The following is a 12,461-nucleotide window of genomic DNA, read 5'->3' as shown; positions in this document are numbered from 1 at the left end:
ACCTTTCATCCAGTTGATTGAATCCAGTGGAGGCCTGTGCCCAGTAGTAGGCTGTTTATATGTTATACAGGATGTTAGTGACATCGTAACGAATACTAAGGGAGATGATTCAGACCATGAATCTGAGTTAATATCAAGTGGAATTTTGCGTCGCAAAATTCTATACTTTTGCGATGGAAAATTCCACTTGATATTAATTCAGAATAATGAGCTGAATCATCCCTCTCAGTATTCGTTACGATGTCACTTAAACCCCGTTTAAGTACATACAGGTAGCCATACAAGTAGATATGAGTGTTAGTGACACCGTAACGAATATTGAGGAGGATGATTCAGACCATGATTCTGAGTTGATATCAAGTGAAATTTCCTGTCGGAAAATTCGTTTCTTTTTTATTTGTAATTATTTTAATTTCCATACTTTTGCGACGGAAAATTCCACTTGATATTAACTCACAATCATGGTCTGAATCAACCCCCTTAGTATTCGTTTTGATGTCACTAAAACCTTGTATAAGGATACTGGCTGCTTTTTTGAAGTTGGTCTTTCTTGTACTCTGATCCTATCACACCAAATGATTTGAAGTGCTTTCAGACAATTCATTCGACATTCAAACAAAAAGGACAACATTATCACAGTTGTGTCTCCATTTCTGACCCAAGGGTCCAAATAAGCGTTATCCGAGTACCCTATGAATATAAAACGAGTAATGACTAGTGGAGTTTGGTCGTTTTTACCACTTGTTCTGGGGACAGATGGGCCAAATGGCAGTAAGTTTGGGACTGTGACACTAAGAATACGATTTTACTGGAAGGTTTATGTATTCAAAATATGAATTTAGGTTTTATTTTTATGACTAGGAAGATAGATAAATCACATTACCTGTCTGTCTGTTATGTGGCCCAGTGGTAGAGCGTTGGACTCACGATCCGGAGGCTCCGGGTTCGAATCCCGGTGAGGATATCACAAAAATCATTTTGTGATCCCTAGTTTGGTTAGGACATTACAGGCTGAGCACCTGATTGTCCGAAACGTAAGATAATCCGTGCTTCGGAAGGCATGTTAAGCCGTTAGTCCCGGTTACTATTTACTTATGTAAGTGAGTAATCGTTACATGAGCCATTTCAGGGGCCTTTGGCGGCTTAATCATAACCCTGCCACCATTGTTGATGAGGTTTGTATTTCACCTCACAACCCACATGATAAGAAGAAGACCTGTCTGACCTTCCAATCCGCGAAGATAGCCAGCTCAATACAGGTCAAACATTTACAAACATAATAATATTATTTTTACAAACTAAAAATGTGAAACCTGCGTGAGCTAAGTCGTGTAACAAAGTCACAATCGAATGTACAACATTAGTAAGGATTTAAGTGACTCAGATCGGATCGGGCGCAGTGAGTAAAGATCTTAAGCTAGTGCTGATCATAATTAGCAGATTGCCAAAAAAATAGAGCTTGTATTCACGGAGATATCGAGTAGCGTGATGGATGGGAGTTAGCACGTTTAGCGGGGATTAGAGCGGCATCGGACATGAGCGGTAGCGGGTTTGGGTCCGGAAAATAGATCTGTAACAAGTCTTTACTTCTTTAGTACCAACGAGAAAATATTATGTGGTTTTTTTTTTTTTGACGTGACTTATTGTAGATTTGCCGCAGATGGCATTAACTACTTGGCCGGACAAATGGGGAGCGCTGAAGGCTCTCACCCGGATATTATGTGGGGAAATTATTAATTCACATTTAATTTGGCTAACTTGCTCATCTTCTTCTATCGTGTGGGTTGTGAGGTGGAGGCCCATAACATGGCTTATGTAACGACTACTTACTTACATCAGTAAGTAGTAACCGGGACCAACGGCTTAACGTGCCTTCCGAAGCCCGGATCATCTTATTTTCGGACAATTTGGTGATCAGCCAGTAATGCCCTAAACAAACTAGGGACCACAAAGTGACCACCACAATCCACAATTTACGTGATATGTCCCCACCGGGAATCGAACCCGGGACCTCCGGATCGTGAGCCCAACGCTCAACCACTGGACCACGGAAGTCGTTATGCTCATGATAGTACGTTTTCAAATAATTAATAACTCGGTAGGTAACATAGTTACACTATGATTTGTCATTTTTTTTATACTTATAACGAACGTCTTATCCGTCTAAAACTAGTGCAGCTTCTCATAACTTGTGTAACGTGGAAAAGAAAGTGCAATAAAAACTTCGGCACTGTGCACGTTATTTATCATTATACGGGGTAGTAGACAAGGAAAAAATACACAAAAATAGTTATCTAAGATATTGTATGTTTAAAAGGCTCAAGTTATTGTAATCGCAGCATATTTATTTATTTATTTTTTGGGATACCTACAGCTACTTTAAACAATATATACATATAAAAAATATATACGATACAGGGGAGCCAATTATAGGTTTCCACAAATAGACATAGTATTAAATCGGTCTGATAGCATTAATTATACAATACTATACTAAATACAAGTAAGGTGAACAAGCATAAGCACTAAACTTATTGAAAACGTATAGAAAAAACATAAAATAATAATTATTATTATACAATACTACACACACACACACTAAAAATAAGGTAAACAAGCGTAAGCACTAAAATAATTAAAAACAAATGATGCACAAAAAATAATAATATCTAACAATTCACTATCCCATTTATGAATAATACTAGCGGCCGCCTGCGACTTTGTCCACGTGGATTTCGGTTTCCGCGGTAAGAATCTCCGATATTTTTTTAATTGATAAAGCCTGTGTATAAGCTACATTATTGGAAAGTTTCATTCAAATCCATTCAGCAGTTTTTGCGTGAAAGAGTAACAAACATCCAAACATCCATAATCACAAACTTTCACATTTATAATATTAGTAAGATAATCAAATTGAAGTTACTAGATATATAGTGGAGTCAAAGTCAATAAAGTAATAATATAACTGTATCGTCACGTGAATGGAAACAATGTGAGGTGACGCAGCGCGGAAATTCCCCGGAAAATTCTCGAAGTGTACTTACAACAGATAGAGGTGACTTCTAACTCGACTCTATAATATATATCCTAGTGAGATAGGGCCCTTAGGATGTATCCTAGAGATTAATTAGGCTATGGTCCCGAACTGTGTGGGCTCTGGTATGTGTGGCATTATTTTTTAATTTATTTTTTTAAACCTAGAAGGGTCCTTCGAAAAGGTTTAGTACGATCTACTCTGAACCGGTGTGCGTGTATGAAGCGATTGATGAATGTGGAGTAAGCTAGAGAAGTGTGTCAGGATCGAAGGAAATGGAATTCCATAGTCCCTGCTTACCCCGATGGAAAATAAGCGTGAGTTTATGTATGTATGTTATTTTTTGGAGTGACATATTGTAAGTTAGCCTCCGGAGGCATTATCCATTTGGCCGGACTAATGGAGAGCGCTGAGGGCTGTCATCGGTTTTGTTAGGGATCACAAAGTGATTTTTGTGATATGTCCCCACCGGGATTTGAACCCGGGACCTCCGGATCTTGAGCCCAACGCTCAAACCACTGGACCACGGAGGCCGTTAAAACTTCTCCGCCAGTTTATGCCATAGACCATCGACTCCGTCGCGGATCCTTTCATCGTGATTAGCAGCGTCGGCCATTATTTAAATTTGATGTCCCCTCTGACAGATAGTGAAGCCAATGATTGCGACTCGCGCGTTGCTGCCACCCTGTGAATCGTCTTTATAACGACGTCCAGTAATAAGGATACTGCCTCCGTCCAGTGGTTAGAGCAATGCTCACGATCTGGAGGTCCTGGTTCGATTCCCAATGGGGACATAGTTGAAATCACTTTATGAGACTGTCCTTTGTTTGATAAGTGAGTTTGATTGTCTGAAAAAGTAATTTAAGATGATTCCGTGTTTTGGAGGGCACGTTAAGCGGTTGGTCCTGGCTATTAGCTGTAAAACACTTCCACTAACCCGCAGTGGAGCAGCGTCGTGGTCTATACCCCCTCCGGTTGATTGAGGTGAGGCCTGTGCCCAGTAGTGGGATGTATATAGGCTGTTTATATGTTTTTTTGAAGTTGTTCTTTCTTGTGCTCTGACCTTATCTGCCTAAAGGTTACGTAATAAAGCTATTACGTATAACTTTCGCGCTTTTTTACTGCTGGGAACAGCACATCTCTGACGACGACAATGTAAGCGAATAAAATATAATCCATTTCTTCTTCTATCGTGTGGGTTGTGAGGTGAATTACCAACCTCATCAAACCTGGTGTCAGGATTATTATTGAGCCGCCAAAGGCCCCTGACATGGCTCATGTAACAACTACTAACTTACATCAGTAAGTAGTAACCGGGACCAACGGCTTAACGTGCCTTTCGTAGCACGGACCATCTTACTTTTAGGACAATCAAGTGATCAGTCTGTAATATCTTAACTAAACTGGGGATCACAAAGTGATTTTTGTGATGTCTTCACCGGGATTCGAACCTGGGACCTCTGGATCGTGAGCTTAACGCTCAACCACTGGACCACGGAGGCCGTGCAACATGGCTAAGGCCAAGTGTTTTCGGAACTTTACCTTTTAGTGAGTTTTTTAGTTACGACAATATAAAATACTTAGTTCTAAGAGAGCTAAACACCCACATTTGTGTTAGTCGCTATAAAAATAGTTTTAATGCTGCCAAACAAAAGGCTTCAATCCAAAATTATCACCCACACAGACAATCTACACACAATAATGGGAGGTGAATGACTCGTGTGACGTCATCGTTGGCTACGTGTTCAGCTGTTCAATTCATGTGATTGTTCAGTTGGATACGTCAGTCAGGTCATCTCGTGTGAACACACCTTTACAATTCTAGACAATGGTTGCGCCACCAGCGCGATATTATTCGGGTTTCGGTTGCTGGCAACAAATTGGTTGCGCAACCGAGTGAGGTATCCTATACAACTGCATACATTTTGTTGGTGGCGCCACCTAATTTAAGTGTCCTAAATGAGTGAAGCCGCTTAGATTACGATGACCCCATTACCTGTCATTTTGCTGTATAATTACTGTAGGGGGGTTAAAAACGCCAGTTTGATGCAATTCATACATAAACTCACGCCCGTAATCCCTAATGGGGTGGGCAGAGCCACAAGTAATCAAAGACAACTTGCAGTCACTGTTGATACGAAGTCCAAAGATGGATATGATGAACCTTATGGTGATAAGGGATCAGCCTATCGCCCATAACATTAGTCCATCATGTTAGAGGACACAATCCCTCTGTCGGTTTTTACGACATGCCCGGGAAGAGAAGCAGCTGAACGTGTTCTATGTTTTTTATTTGCTCCCAGAACAGCATAGAAGAATGCAATTCATTTAGCAATATTGCAATTTGACATTTGCGCATACAAAAGTTAGTGCGCAATGTCAACAATAAATGTTCATTTAGAATTGCATTTTACACCCCAGGGAGGTTAAACAGGCCCCATCAAAGCAATTAATCTTGAAAAGCAATATTGCTTTTTTGACATTTGTTTGCATTGCGCACTTACTTTTATATGTGCAAATGTCAAATTGTAATATTGCTTTCTAAATGAATTGCTTTGATGTGGCCTTTTTATCCTCCAGGTATCTATATCTTCCAGATTCCTTAGAATTCTTCTCTCGGAATCTATCGCTCAATTGAACTAAAGCTTTGTAGTATTATCGCTAGCTGCCAATGTGATGAATCAATCTTTTTAAAATACGTGGACATGGTCCAAGTAACAGACGGGGTTTATCTAACCACAAAGCCCCTAAATTATATCTAAGTTCTAACGTTTATCTGGATTTATTAAATGGTATTTGTTATTTTAAAGACATCAGATTAAACTATGACGGTTTTCTTTTTTGTTACTTACTGAAACTTTGCTGCCATACTACACGTATTATGTACAAGGGAAAATCCTTTGTTTTGCCTTTCTCTATATAAGTAAGTAAATCTTTTTTTTTGGGACTTCATGGTCGCGGTATAAATTACTTATTCATCATCATCATCAGCCCATTAACGTCCCCACTGCTGGGGCACGGGCCTTTCCTATGGATGGATAGGGAGAACGGGCCTTAAACCATCACGCTGGCCCAGTGCGGATTGATGGTTATTAACGACTGCTAATGCAACTGGGACCAACGGCTTAACGTGCCTTCCGAAGCACGGAGGAGCTCGAGATGAAAACTTTTTATTTGTGGTCACCCATCCTATGACCGGCCTTTGCGAAAGTTGCTTAACATCAACAATCGCAGACCGAGCGCGTTAACCGCTGCGCCACCGAGCTCCTCATAAATTATAAATTACTTATTACTTAGGTTTTATTAACAGCTTCACGAAAGTATTCTCATCAGGCATATATGCGGTATATTTGGACAACTACTCTAAAAGGAGAACTATTTTAGCAGTTTTCTTAGATAATGTTTGAGGTTTACGCGTTTATTATCATAATTAAAACACATAATACCGGGTTCTTACCCGTTATTGTCAGGGATACTCATGATACTCTTCATGGCACTTGCAACAGTGTTGAAATATCTGGAGTCTCATATCCCTGACAATAACGCGGCAAGAACCGGGTATTATGTGTTTTAATTAGTTTTTTTAGAAACGAGACGTTTTCGTTGACGGCTTGACGATGTCGACGAGGTGGCATACCAGTACATCTATAGCCGTGGTGCTTCTCTCTCTCTCTTTATTTAAGAGCTGCGCTCTTGTCGGTGGAGTAATCGCCATTCCTCTCTTCTTCCCGCCAAAACCTTCACCTCGTGATACGACACGACCTGCACCTTCTCTTTTATTTGTTTCATAAATGTTCTCCTAGGTCTACCCCTTCCTCTCTTCCCTTCAATTTTTCCTTCTATAATGTTTGTTATAAATGAATCGTGTCGTATCAGGTGGCCAATCATATTTCCTCTCCGGTTCTCTATAGTCTTCATTATGGTTCTCTTTTCTTCAACTCTTTCCAGCACTTTTTCATTTGACACCATTTCAGTCCAGCTTATACCCTCCATCCTTCGCCAACGCCACATATAAAACTTACCGATCTTCCGTAGTACTTAGCGATCACAAATGTCTTAATACTATTTCTCAATGACAGTTCAATGACCTGCGGGCTGTGACCGTGAGAGTGTTAATACCTATGTAATAGTGAAAAATTCCCATTTGGCACCTGTCATCAGTGGCCAACCCCGGTCACGCGGCGCGCCGGCACAGTCATTGGTCCCTCACTCCGCCCGGCGCGCGCGCTGCATGCTAATTGGTCGCCATGTCAACCATCGACTCATGCGCAGTGCGGTGGCTACTGTGTAATGACCTCGGTGGGAAATCCTCACGATAAATTAAGTGATCCGTTGATAAAATTATTAGAATTCAATTAATTTCATTTTGTTAAATACGAGAATTATAGTGTAGGTATGTAGAGTTCTTAACAACATTTGAACATTGAATTATCAACCAAAGTAAGAGGATAACAGCATATTCCGAAATAAAGCCTCTGTATTATAATTCTTCAACAAAAAGTTCCTACACGGTGGATTATGCTTGGAAAGTATCAATCAGATAAGACAGTTAATCCTACGACCGGACATATCTGGCGTGTCGGGATCCGACGACCCGACATGTTGGATGTAAACAGCTGTCTAGACCCGTTTGCTAACAATTGGGTTACATGATATGAGTTTTATACATGTTATATTGACTCGATCTAAAGGCTGATACTCGTGTGTGCTTCGTTTTTTCCAGTATTGACAACTTGATGTTAAAACATTGATTATGTAATTGTAATTTGGCTTATATTGTGATTGTGATGGATGTACCTCTGACTACCCCAATTTTGGAATATAATCATGAGTTTGTGTTATGTTATAATTATTATAAAGAAGTAAAGTTTGTGAGTTTGTATGTAAGATAGAATATGTTTAATTACTGAACCGATAAAAAAGTAACTAGTAGAAATCTATGTTTCCTGAGAATCGAGGCAAATGGAATTCTATAGTCTCTGCTTACCCCGGTGGGAAATAAGCGTAAGTTTATGTATGTATGTATGTATGTTTCCTGAGTGATATGACCGGATGGAGTCGCGGGCGAAAAGTTAATCTCAGTATTCGTTACGGTGTCACTAACATTTGTACAGGGTGTAAGTGACACTGTAATTAATACTGAGGGGATCATTTAGCTCATTATTCTGACTTAATATCAAGTGGAATTTTCCATCGCAAAAGTACAGATTTAAAAAAAAAAAACATGAACATTGCGACGATAAATTCCACTGGATATCAACTCGGAATCATGCTCTGAATCATCCCCCTCAGTATTAGTTACGATGTCACTAACACCCTGTACTATGCGAGCCATCTGACGACTCTATTTCATAATTCTCACATAATAAACACTCGCACACTACATAAACATCTGCGCTGGAAGCAAAACAAACAGTTAATTAAGGGTCATTGGAGGAGGTGTCTGGAGCACATAAGGGGTTGACTCTCGAAGAGGTAGCCAGAGGACAGAGGGCAAGAGGGCCCTCAGTCGGCTGGGGTTTATGGATACCTCGTAACATGGACATGTGGACGATATTTTATTATTTTTTTTATTGCTTTTGAACAGAGTTCGAAGGAGTTATAACAAACACAGATAAAAAACACGCTTGTGATCTCTATAAGGGTGAGCACAGCTGCGACCCAGCAGAAAATAAGTAGCTGTCAGCACAGATTGGAAGAAAACTCTTAAGCTTCATTAATAATAGTCTTACATAACATAGTTTAATGAAAAGGATACACACACACACACACATACATAAACTCACGCCTATTTCCCACCGGGGTAAGTAGAGACTATGGAACAGATACTTCTCTTGCTTCCTCCACATTCATACACTCACGCCGGTTCAGAGTAGATCGTACTGAACATTTTCTAATGACGTCTCCTATTTGGAAAGGATGCTTGATAATAAAAAAAAAATACTACAAAACAGAGCAAGAGTTATCTATCAAGTGCTTTTTTATTGCCTTGAATGCTATCAGTAATTAAATTCCGAGGTAAGTCATGATTGCGCTTATAGACGATCATTACATAAAAAATGCAATTCAAAGTGTAACTATATTACCTACTGAATAACTATATTTTTGAATTTTGAATAATAATAAGAATAATATTTTGAAATTTCGGAAAAAAGCTTAACTTTATAATATGTATAAACTTTGCATCAATATAGAAACGGAAATTAAACTCTTTATCTATGGCTGTCATTTGAACCGCAGCGTCTCAGTGCAAGCTAAAGGTTCATTGACTTTATGGATGTCCTCTCAACGCTTTCAGCTTTATGTATCTTGCCATAAAGTGACAATTGTTCGGATATTATATTTGTTTGTGGTATTTCATTCGAGCAAAGGTTGAATTCTCTGGTAGACTAGGAGAAAGGTAAGGACCCTATCTCACCAGCCGGGTCTGCATGACGACCGCGCCAAATTATAACGAGCGTCTGGACCAATAAACGATACGAATGCTATCTACGTAGATGGATGTCAAACGGCTATTGGTCGAAGCGCTCAATATAATTCGCGACGCGCGCGGCGCGGTTGTCATGCAGACCTGGCTGGTGAGATAGGGTACGCCATCAGCAAAATGTACGCAGTTGACACCTGGTGCGTAACCAACAAGACACCAGAGGAGTTAACTTTTTTTATTTTTTTTTGATTTCTTTCAATTAATTTCAATCGAGGTATTTTTACCACGACCACAACCGCGATTTTATACATGGATTAAAACTAGCTTGTCTATTGCGAGGTTTTATATTATCAAAAATCATATCAGAATGTGATTTTTCAAGGTGCTTGCGTGATTGTCAATATACAAGATCATTTTAAAAATTCATTTATGTATCAGTCATGATGAGTTATTCCATAATACCACTGTACCACCTCTATGTACAGTCACGAGTATTAATATGTATACACTTTGAATCCATGTCACATTAACTTTTTTGACGAATTAAACCGCAAGTCTCATTAAATATCACATATGATAGTGCGACAGGGTTCTAAAGTGGGTACATGATATTGCTCATGACTGTGCCACTTGGATCGCAATAAAGTATTTGATTTGATTGTAAGGGACGAAAAGAGTTAATATATGTTTACATTATGGTACCACGTCACATTAACTTTTTTGTCAAATTGTACTGTAAGTCTTACTAAATGTCATATATGTTAGTGCGAGAGAGTTCTAAAATGGGTACATAATATTGCTCATGACTACATCTTTTTGTATCTCTGCACTGGACTTTTTGGCGGGAACGGAAACGGGACGGTTACTTTCTTCATTGAATAATCTAAATAATCAATACGAAGTGGTGTTTTGCGGGTAATGATCGCATTAAGTTAGTCGGAAAACATTCGAGATAGTGTTATTATATCGATATATTCAATGAACAAAGTGTACCTATCTATTTTCGCTTCGTGCCAACAGGCCGCTTCATAACCCGAAAGTTTATGCGGATTTTTGAGTTCATTTGTTAGGGGTTCGTAGTAGGAACTCTGAACATACTCAATGAATGAGCAGACTCCTGTCTGCTCCGAGGGTGGGGGCTTAGGTTTCATCATTTATCGTCATTACCTTTCATCATTTCATTAAATATCATCAAGAAAAAATACATAAGACATGGCTGTATGGGCATAGGTCCCTTTGCCTTGCCCTTCGGGGAAAACCAAAACAAAAAAAAATATCTCTTCTCTGATATAAATAGAGTGAACGGGCTTGAGTGTTTGTGCGACTCTGCATGAATTCAAGTAGCAGTCTGAATGAAACAATGAACGGATGTTGATAACCGACCACCCAATAAAAACAGAAAACAAGTTCCGTGACTATTAAAAAAGTGTTCCCCTATTTGGCAACACTGTGTAGCATCTGTATCTGAACTGGTTGTGGTCTGCAGGAGGATTCTGTGAAACATTTTAACATCTCGTTTCTGAGTTATTTTTCTAGGATTCTATTAAAAACACAGAACAGATCTCGTATTTTATCTATCTATCTATAGAACAGTTCAGTCGCATGTATATATACATACATTTTATTTAAGGTATAGTGAAAATCACGTAAGCGCTTCTTTTTACCTTTGATAGGTTTGCTCTTGGCCCCAGACTTGCCCGAAGGCATTTACGAGGCCTAAGATGGAGCGAGCTCGTCCAGAAGGTGCCTATGCACTCTGGCTTTGAAAGCACCCCGGTTATATGCATTCGGAAATACAGAAGGCGGCAAAGAATGCCACTCCCTGTGGCAGTGATTTTTTTGAACAAACTTTCGGATGCCGTTTTTCAGACACTAGTATCAATCGAGGTAAAAATACACATAAACAGCCTATATACGTCCCACTGCTGGGCACAGGTCTCCCCTCAATCAACCGGAGGGGGTATGGAGCATACTCCACCACGCTGCTCCAATGCGGGTTGGTGGAGGTGTTTTACGGCTAATAGCCGGGACCAACAGCTTAACGTGCCCTCCGAAGCACGGAATCATCTTACTTTTTCGGGCAATCAGGTGATTTAAGCCTGAAAAGTCCTTACCAAACAAAGGACAGTCTCACAAAGTGATTTCGACAATGTCCCCATCGGGAATCGAACCCGGACCTCCAGATCGTGAGCCAAACGCTCTAACCACTAGACCACGGAGGCTGTTGAGGTAAAAATATTTGGTCTCAATTTTCACCTGGAATTAAATTAATTGAAAGAAATTGAAGTGTTGTTGAAGAAATGCACATCAGAATGTGATTTTTCAAGTAACGCTTACCTTTTCAATATAAGGCCACGATATAACTACGGGTTACCGGTTTGAATTCTCATTTTCCAGAATTGCACGTCTAGTGACCATACTGTTCTACGGGGTTGGCTTGGCGCCAGCGCGCGAACATACTTTAATTGCCTATTATGTCGTAAAATGTCGGAAAGAGACAAATGAACTGACAATTTCGGTATCGTGTGGTCAGGGTGGGGACTTAGGAGTCTTCATGCTGCTTATCATGCCGGGATTGTCGTAGAAAGACGAGTAGGAGATCACCTGGTAACTGAAGTAAAACATAACATATTCCCAATTTGGTTAGGCAGGTACATCTATCGCAAGATGAACTAAGTACACTTTACTGAGCTCTCTGTTAGATCAACGTGATAGTTGGTGAGTCGTATCGTCGTCTATACGTAAAGGTCGAGCCAACTGTGTTGAGAAAATTACATTTAAATTAATGACTCATAGGTTTAAGTCCTATACCGGGGATCGAATCGGCGCTCCTCGTTTGAGAGGCAAGCCGGTGACACACACACCATATGGTACCCATTTCATCTGTGAAATGCCTTTGTCCAGCTGTAGGACGTATACAGGGTGTTAGGGACATCGTAACGAAAAAAAAAATGGAACGCCTATTTGATTAAACTAAAAACGATGGTGGGTGTTTTTCTT

At 39.9% G+C, this 12,461-nt stretch overlaps 1 protein-coding gene and 1 non-coding gene across 3 annotated transcripts in view; one reads left to right on the top strand and one right to left on the bottom strand.

Annotated features, from left to right (window-relative positions):
• LOC126372425 (low-density lipoprotein receptor-related protein 2) overlaps positions 1–12,461 on the top strand; it is a 326,882-nt gene that overhangs the window by 31,937 nt on the left and 282,484 nt on the right. The gene's annotated exons all lie outside the window — the stretch shown is intronic.
• Positions 3,495–3,567, bottom strand: Trnal-caa (transfer RNA leucine (anticodon CAA)). The gene has a single exon. It is a non-coding gene; the product is annotated as a tRNA-Leu (tRNA).

The sequence above is a fragment of the Pectinophora gossypiella genome, chromosome 14, assembly GCF_024362695.1.
Source record: "Pectinophora gossypiella chromosome 14, ilPecGoss1.1, whole genome shotgun sequence".
NCBI lineage: Eukaryota > Metazoa > Arthropoda > Insecta > Lepidoptera > Gelechiidae > Pectinophora > Pectinophora gossypiella.
This window is presented reverse-complemented; position numbering and strand designations above follow the sequence as displayed.